This window comes from Podarcis erhardii (genome assembly GCF_964252035.2).
Source record: "Podarcis erhardii genome assembly, chromosome: 16".
Taxonomy (NCBI): domain Eukaryota; kingdom Metazoa; phylum Chordata; class Lepidosauria; order Squamata; family Lacertidae; genus Podarcis; species Podarcis erhardii.
Window position 1 is genome coordinate 6,454,501 of NC_138514.1, and position 9,575 is coordinate 6,464,075.

A 9,575-nucleotide genomic window follows, 5' to 3' on the forward strand; every position below is an offset into this window, starting at 1 on the left:
ACACACTACTAATGTGTCCTGACACACAGTTTGGAAAGCTCTGCCTTAGTTACTTGCCCTGTCCTACTATGGCAAACAATTTTCCACTATTTTAAAGATATGATGATGATTTATATTTATTAATCACTTTACTCAAAGTGGTTTACATTACAGATTTGTTCAATCCATTGTCTGAATAAGGGAAGGCTGAATCAAACTTTGATGGTGCACAAAGAAAAACGAAGAATTGATCAAACCACTCTCAGTGCAGAAGTCAGGTCTGAGCACAATAGCCCCCAAAAGCTGAAAAAATAGATGAGAAGAATTTTTTGTCCCTTTTTTGTTGATGTGTTTGACATAGCAGATATGTGCAGAACTGTGATTAGGTTTATCTGGAGTATTTCAGACAAATACTATTATCAAAGAGCTTTTGGGCAAAACGTGTGATATGGCTGCTGCAAATGACGAGTGCATTTTAGGGTGCATTAACAAAACCACAGGCAATAGCTCTGCTTTCTCCTGAATTGGCCAGATCTCATCTGGAGTACTGCATTCAGCTCTGGGCAAATCTTGAACAAATCTGCTCAAGGATATGGACAAATTGTAATATGGAAGTCTCTACTGCATACTGGCACATCCAAGCGCATGATCCATGCCCTCCATTTTCTTTGAGCATGGATTGCACATGCAGTGCATACACTCATTAGCATGTGTATGTGCTGCCTCCTATAGTGGCAGGACCTGTGATTCATGGAAACTGGAAGCTATGACCTAGACATCTCCAACCCACTGCCCAACTTTACATTGTACCCTCTGTATCAGGACTTAAGATACTTGCGTTCTTGAAACAAGTTCCCAAAACAGGTCAACAGTCAGAAATCAGGCAATCCATTCAAGTCTGTGAAAGATTTCCTTTGTTGACACTCAGCCATGCCATTTAGCACATGCTTAGGTAACAGGACACATCACACCAAAGGTAACACTATGTATCTCCAATGACCGATATCTACCTAAGGGGAACACAAGAACCTAAGAACCCTGCTGCATCCCGCCCAATATTCTGCTTCTCTCAGTGGCCAAGCAGGACATCAAGGCAATAGTTTTCCCCAGTGTGGTGTAGTGGTTAAGAGCAGTAGTCTCCTAATCTGGTGAACTGGGTTCGCTTCCTTGCTCCTCCACATGCAGCTGCTGGGTGACCTTGGTCTAGTCACACTTCTCTGAAGTCTCTCAGCCCCACTCACCTCACAGAGTGTTTGTTGTGGGGGAGGAAGGGAAAGGAGAATGTTAGCCGCTTTGAGACTCCTTCAGGTAGTGATAAAGCAGGATATCAAATCCAAACTCCTCTTCTTCTATTTCTTCTTCTATTTCTGGCAAATGGTTATCAGAGGTAGACTGCCTCTGATGCTGGGGGTGTCCTTACTTCTTACACCTGCTGAACACCTTTAATTGTTTTTGTTAAGTGAGGTGGATGCTGTTGCCCTTGGGTCCTGCTAGTGGGCTTGCCCAGGGCATCTCACTGGCCTCTGTGAGAACAGGATGCTAGACTAGATGGGCCTTTGGTCTGATCCATCAGGGCTCCTCTTATGCTAACGTAGAGTGACTTCCCAAATCCTACACCCGGGGGCCATAAGTACCATAGTAGAGCCCTGTTGAATCAGACCAAAGACCTATATATATTTCTGCATTGTGTTCTCTTCATGACCAGTTAGGTGCCAATAAGTAGCTCCCAAGCAGGATCTGAGTGCAACAGCAGAAGCCACCAGCAAGCTAACAGGATTACTTCTTCCTCCCTCCCCTTTATATTTTTTTAAATAGCTTTGCACCATCGCCACACCTGCTGAGCATCAGACGCCTGACTTGTACACCCTGACAGGCTTTCTTCATGGTTCAGATGACTCTTTCTCAAAAGGCCACAGGCCCTCAAGGGAAGGCAAAATGACAAGGGACACTTATTGATGTGGGCTGGGATTCTGAGTGATGCACAAGAGAAAATATGTGTAAGGGCATTGCCTCAGGTGTTCAGCTAAATGCAATGATCAAGATAAAATAAATGAAAGGTGAATGGAAATTGCCAAGTAGACACCATGAAGCGAGAATTTATTCATAAATTTATTATGTTTACAGGCCACCTTTCCTGTAAGGAGTCCCAAGTGGGATGCATGGTTCTCACCCTCCCCATACTATCCTCACAAGAACCCTGTGTGGTGGAAGGAGAAAGAACTTGCCCATGTGAAGACCACCTGGTGGAAGCCCTCACACATCTGGTTCTCAATTGTAAATTATATGCTGATCTCCGCCAGCAATTTCTTGATCAACTCTGTATCCCTAAATGGAAACCAGAGTCGGAGGTCATATATTTTCTATTACTGTGGAATGATCAGGAGCTCACCAAGTTAGTGGCTAAATATCTCTATTTGGTTTTTTGTCGTCAAAATACACTGCAGACGTCTGATCTCCCTGGAGACCAAGAGATGTGATGATAGACTGCTCTGCCTCCTTTCTTTTAGCAAATGTTTTGTGCCACTGGGGAAGTGGCAATTCTGTATTGATTTGTTTTGGATGTTTGTATGTGATGCCAATAAAAGGTTTGATGATGAAGAACCCTGTGAGGTAGGTTAGGTAGACGTTGACTGGCCCCAAGGTCTTCAACCCATGAGAATTGTGGCTGAGAAGGGATTTGAACCATTTGCACCCCAGGTCCTAGACCCAACACTCTAATCACTAGACTACATACTGACTCAAACCATTGGTGCGTCTTGCCTTTGTTGGAGCCAAGTTAGCCACTCCATGGTGTGACGATGCCTCACCTTCCTGCTTTGCTGCCCAGTCCCTTGCAAGACCACAACAGGACTGTGAGGAATTTATGCAGCGATTCAGTTCTCCTCCAAATGCTGCCGCCCAACTCTATTGCAATGTGGACCTATATAGTATGCTAAAGTGTACAGTGGTACCTCGGATTACATAAGCTTCAGGTTACAGACTCCAATAACCCAGAAATAGTACCTTGGGTTAAGAACTTTGCTTCAGGATGAGAACAGAAATCATTCTCCGGCGGCACGGCGGCAGCAGGAGGCCCCATTAGCTAAAGTGGCGCTTCAGGCTAAGAACAGTTTCAGGTTAAGAACAGACCTCCAGAACGAATTAAGTACTTAACCCGAGGTAAGGTAAAGGTACACCTGCCCGTACGGGCCAGTCTTGACAGACTCTAGGGTTGTGCGCTCATCTCACTCTAGAGGCCGGGAGCCAGCGCTGTCCGCAGACACTTCTGGGTCATGTGGCCAGCGTGACGAAGCTGCTCTGGCGAACCAGCGCAGCACACGGAAACGCCGTTTACCTTCCTGCTATAAAGCGATATCTATTTATCTACTTGCACTTAAGGGTGCTTTCGAACTGCTAGGTGGGCAGGAGCTGGGACTGAACGACGGGAGCTCACCCCGCCGCGGGGATTCGAACCGCCGATCATGCGATCGGCAAGTCCTAGGCGCTGAGGTTTTACTCACAGCGCCACCCGCGTCCCAAGGTACCACTGTACATAAAAATGCATATATTAGTGAAATAGCAAACAGGAAGCAGTCATCTTAGGTAGGAGGACTGGAAGGAGCAGAGGCTAAGCTCAGCACTTCCTTCGACAGACTTCAGCTCAGTCATACCACCTTGGCTGCCATTCTAGTTCCATCATCAAACTGCTCTTACTGTTTCTCCCTAGGCGACACAAAGCAGCTTCCTATGTTTGTTGCCACTATTCCCCAGTGCTCAAGGCTCTGATCTGTTCTGTATTTATTTACCTGACTATCGCCTGGCCTGCACCAGCTTCCGAATCTGGGTGTGTTAGTAAAGTAAATAAACCCTAGCTGTTTGCTTTTCTTTTTTTAAGGCATGAAGAATGCTCAGAAGAATGTTTACTCCCACAGCAGATTTCTCTGTACTGATTCAACAATAGCTGAAGCAATTCAAAGGCATTCCATAACCTCTTGCCAGTCAAGTGGGTAGCTACTGAGGAGAAGGTATTCACGGAAGGAAGAGGAAGAGGAGGAGTTTGGATTGGATATCCCGCTTTGTCACTACCCTAAAGAGTCTCAAAGTGGCTAACATTCCCCTTTCCCTTCCTCCCCACAACAAACACTCTGTGGGGTGAGTGGGGCTGAGAGACTTCAGAGAAGTGTGACTGGCCCAAGGTCACCCAGCAGCTGCATGTGGAGGAGCGAGGAAGCGAACCCGGTTCACCAGATTACGAATCCACCACTCTGAACCACAACACCACACTGGCTCCCTGGCTTCCTCTCACAAGGAAAGCTTGTGCAAGTATGTATGTGTATGTGTGTATACACACACACACACACACGCACACACAGTATATCAATCCGTCATGCTAATCTTTTGCAGTAAGCATAATGGAGTCACCACTCTGAAAACTAGTTTATTATGGTATAGGCTTCCGTGGACTAGAAAGTTTGTGCCAGGGTTAGCCAATATGGTGCCCCTCAGATGTTGTTGAACTCCCAACTTCCACCATCCTTGACCACTGGCCATCCTGGCAGGGGCTGCTGGGAGTTGGTATCCATCAACATCTGGAGGACACCATTGGCTATCCTTGGCTTTTGCCGTAATGCATCTGTTTGTCCTTCAAGTGCCACAAGACTCTCTGCATTATGGTGATGGTGATGTGATGATGGTGATGATTAAAAAGGCATTTCCTGATGTTTCAGTTTTAAAATAATGATTAAGAAGATTTTGGAATACAGCAGAATGATAGGTTAACAGACTATGCTTGAGAGAGGACAGGCACCTTGTCATGTAATCTTTTTTTATGCCAACCACAGGCAACACCACATAGCTTGTTTTATATATGATTGGGACAGGCAGGTGAATAAAAATGTATGGTTGCCCCCTCATAATTCAGGTTGCCCTCTGGGTTTTCTCATAAGGCAAACACATTTGGAGATGGGGGGGGGGGAGGCACTGCAGGTGAGTATTGGCAGGTTGAAGAGTAACCTGTTCCTTCCCCCCACCTCTCGGTTCTCTCATAGAGTAGTTACTTGTCCGGGGCATGGAATCTGTGGGCCTCCATATTTTGTTGCATATAAACTCCCATTGCACCTGCCACAGTGTCCTGCAAAGGCATGGGTTCTGCAATCCTGCCCTATGTCACTTAAAAATGTTTTCTCTCAGGCTGAGCTATGAAACTGACATTTCCTCGAAGCGGGGGAGAGTTGGCGGGAGCAAGAAGAGTTAAGCGCTCCCTCTGGCAATTCTTCCCTTCAAGTTCAAATACAATGAGAGTTGGCAGGTGCCGTAGGGGTTAAGCACATGCAATTAAGCAAGTACAAATTACATCTGAGGTGTATTTCAAATGAGCCTGGGCAGGTAGAGGAGTGGTTCCAGCACTCTAGTTGATCCTTGCCTGCAAATACAAATTACAGCAGAGAGGCATTTTGCAGAGGAAAATTGGCAGGCATGGGAGGGCTAAAGGACTCCTCCCTCCTGTTGATTCTCCCTTACAGGTGCCACATGTGGGAACACAGGTTTGTAGCACAGTATATGGGCTTCCTGAGATGACATGCAGTTGCATCCTGAGAGTCATTGTCCAGGAAGTGAATACACCAGCTTAAGTCCAGCAACCTGTCCGTAATACAATGTACCTCATTGCCTCCAGGCTCTCCCTGTTCAGCACAAGTCTAATGATTTGTATGCAAGGAGCACAGGGCACAGAAGGCTTTCACTGGGCACCTGCCAGGAGGGATGTGAAACAGGTGAGATCACTGTTCACTAACCCATGTGCAAATGAGTAACTATCCTCATTCTTGAGTCAAGGAGCACCACACCCTTCGAAAGCGTATCAGAGCCATGAGCCAACAAACACCGAAACTCTGCGGCACACTTTCCACCTGCCTGCTCTTTCCCCAGTTTCTCTAGAAAGAACAGGACCGCCTGGTGCTAAATTATCAGCAACACAATTGGGGGGGGGGGAGAAGCTATTGATGCTCATTGTCCTTTACAACATATCCCGCCCATGTTCTCTGTTTTCCTTTGAACAAAACTTGGAAATCTGACAACACATACACCGCCCACTGGAGAGTAGAGATTGTTGTTGGCAACCGATCTTAGGACAAGGCTGGAAGATAAACAGCACATGCTCCAATAAACAAGCGCTCCTCTACATCCTTCCCAACACTGATCAAAGAAAAAGTGTTTTAGCTCAATTGTTATTTAAGCAAACCAACCCCCCCAAATACTTGTGACACCTATGGTTGGGATGAGTGGATGAGTGATTTGGTGGGTGAGTGATTTGGCGCAGTTTGCATTTTGATGTGAACCGACCTAATTCACACTTCCTGAAACAGTATGCAAACTAGCACACAGGTGTCCTTAGAAAGTTGCTCTTTACTGAATTTTGTCACGCACTTCTTTGTTTACAGAATTTCTGCCCTACCCTTTAGAAAGAAAAAAAAAGGCTCTCTGGGCAACTTACAAAATTGAATTCTAAGACGGTCCTTACCCTCGGACTCATAATACATGACACACAAGGAAAATGAAATGAAAGGAAGGAGAGGAAAGCAAGCTCAAGCTCTTAAAGATGCAGTCCTTCAACCAAAAATATGTACAGTGGTGCCCCGCAAGACGAATGCCTCGCAAGACGGAAAACTCGCTAGACGAAAGAGTTTTCCGTTTTGGAGGTGCTTAGCAAAACGAATTTCCTATGGGCTTGCTTCGCAAGACGAAAATGTCTTGCGAGTTCCTGCGGGGTTTTTTTTCCTTCCCCCCCCCTTTTTCTAAGCCACTAAGCTTATCTGCTTATCCGCTAAACCGATAAGCCGCTAAAAGCCGCTAAACCACTAATAGCGCTAATCCGCTAAGCTGTCAATGGGCTTGCTTCGCAAGACGAAAAAACCGCTAGACGAAGAGACTCGCGGAACGGATTCTTTTCGTCTTGAGAGGCACCACTGTACTGTATATTAGGGGGAAGTGTGCATGGGAATCCATTTGTTAATGAAAATGACAGTAAAATGCAAAGTGCTCTTCTAAGGCCATCACTACTTCCTGTGGAAATGCGTTCCATAGTTTAACTATGCACAGTGGGAAGACGTACTTTCTTTGGCCTGTCCTGAAACTCCCAGCATTCAGCTTCTTTGGGTGTCAACAAGTGCTATGGGAGAGGGAGAAAAACCTTTCTCTATCTGCTTTCTTCACATCATGCGTCTGTTAGTATATCTTCTCTTAACATGCTTTTTTCTCTAAACTGAAAAGCTCCAAAGGTTGCAGCCTTTCCTCATAAGCGAACTGCTGCATCCTCTTGATAAAAGCATACAGGATAAGGCTTTCACTGTCTATCAGCCACAATGGGCTATGCTTTGCCTACACTTTTTGGAGGCAATATGCCTTTGAATGGCAGTTGTTGGGAATCACAGAAAGGGAGAGCACTGTTGCGCTTGTGGGCTTCTCATAGGTACCTGGCTGGCCACTGTGAGAACAAGATACTGGAACAGATGGGCCTTTTGCCTGATCCAGTAGGCCTCTTCTAATATCTTTCTGGAGGCTGCATGACATTAAAGCCACATGAAATCAGGATTGATACACTCAGGATTGCATGCATTCACAGGTGCCTTGCTTTAATGTTAAAGGTAAAGGGACCCCTGACCATTAGGTCTAGTTGTGACCGACTCTGGGGTTGTGGTGCTCATCTCGCTTTATTGGCCGAGGGAGCCAGCGTACAGCTTCCGGATCATGTGGCCATCATGACTAAGTCGCTTCTGGCGAACCAGAGCAGCGCACAGAAACGCCGTTTACCTTCCCGCCAGAGAAGGTACCTATTTATCTACTTGCACTTTGACGTGCTTTCAAACTGCTAGGTTGGCAGGAGCAGGGATCGAGCAACGGGAGCTCACCCTGTCGCAGGGATTCAAACCGTCGATGTTCTGATCGGCAAGTCCTAGGCTCTGTGGTTTAACCCACAGCGCCACCCACGTCCCTGCTATAATGTTACTTTGTGAATAAATCACATCCAGGGAGACCTTCTTTCAAAACCCTACATCTCCATTTTAGCAATCCAGAGAAGGAAATTCCACTCAGCTGACGAATGTGCTGTGTTCAGCTTTGTGCTATGCTGTATCTGTCTTGCAACATAAGCAAGCAACAGAACAGTCCCATCTATAAATAACTAAGTATTCAACTGAAAAAGCTTCTCAGGCATGAAATATTGAGATAAGGTTTTCACATTTAAACATTTTTATATAGAAGTCGGGCAGAGTGATATTATAACAGGTCCAACGTTAGTTTCAACAAGTATGGTTTAATTAATCAATATAGAGTGTGATTCTGCACACATAGACCCCCCCCCCCCGCGAAATCCTACTAAATCCCTTGGATGGCAAAAATGCCTGCATTTCTACTACATAAAAAAGGTGAGAACTTCTGGTTCCCAAACTGGATTCCATCATGTCAGCAAAATAAACATAGCTGCCAGGTAAGCTTTAGTCTAAGGTTTAAATTTAGTACACAGCAACAACCCATAACGATTAAACAAAGAATAAAAGCCTTGTCACCTGCTCAGTTGTGGAGCAGCCAAACAATATGCCAGCAGGACCTGTTTATTTATTTTTAAAAGATTGTTCTGGTGCGAAATAGAGTCTAATTTGTTTTTTGGGGAAAAACAGAAATTCAATACATTCAGAATTGTCTAGAACTGGAAGCTACTGCCTTTTATTGAATCCCAATGTGGGGCTGGGCAAGTTAATTCACTGTAATGTATAGAATGAACTTGGAGCTAGCTCTTAATCTGCATGTTCTAGGAAATGATGTCACCCTTTCCCCTCTGACTTACCTGGAAAAGCACAGGCAGAAATTCAGCAGACACCATTTCCTAGCATCAAGGAGCAATCAGAACAGCTTCACCATCTGTATTTCAGATTGACACTTAGGCTAGTTAAAATAAATAAATAGCCCTGCTCCTATCAATAGCAGCCTGACACAGCACAGTTAAGCAGGCAAATTGTTTTGTTTTTTTAATAATATTTATTAAAGTTTTAAAGGTTACAGAAAGAAAAAGTAAAAATACCACATTAAACAAAAATAAAATAACACATCACAATATGAAAAAACAGAGAAATAAAATCCATTAAACGAAAACGAAAAAACAAAAACAAAAAACAAAGAAAAATACAACAAATCTTCTCATTACTTATCTTTCATTAGCTTATTTCCTTGACCTCCTCACACCTCCCTTTTTTGTATTCTAGATCAATTATCCATTTCAGCAAATCCTTTCCCTCTTTAAAATTTTAGTCCTGTAATTTATCTTAATATAATGTAACTTTACTTTTCCTCCTTTCACCAATTAACAGTCAGTTATTCCCAACTCCTTTATATCATTCCTGCTAAAATCATATAATATCATTCCAACATCCTTCTAACAATTATTAATTTTACAATGTTTCTGTAGATAGTCTTTAAATTTCTTGCAATCTTCCTCCACCGACTCTTCTCCCTGGTCTCGGATTCTGCCAGTCATTTCCGCCAGTTCCATGTAGTCCATCATCTTCATCTGCCATAAGCAGGCAAATTGTTCCCCATTACTTTATGACATCTCCAGGAAAAAGCTT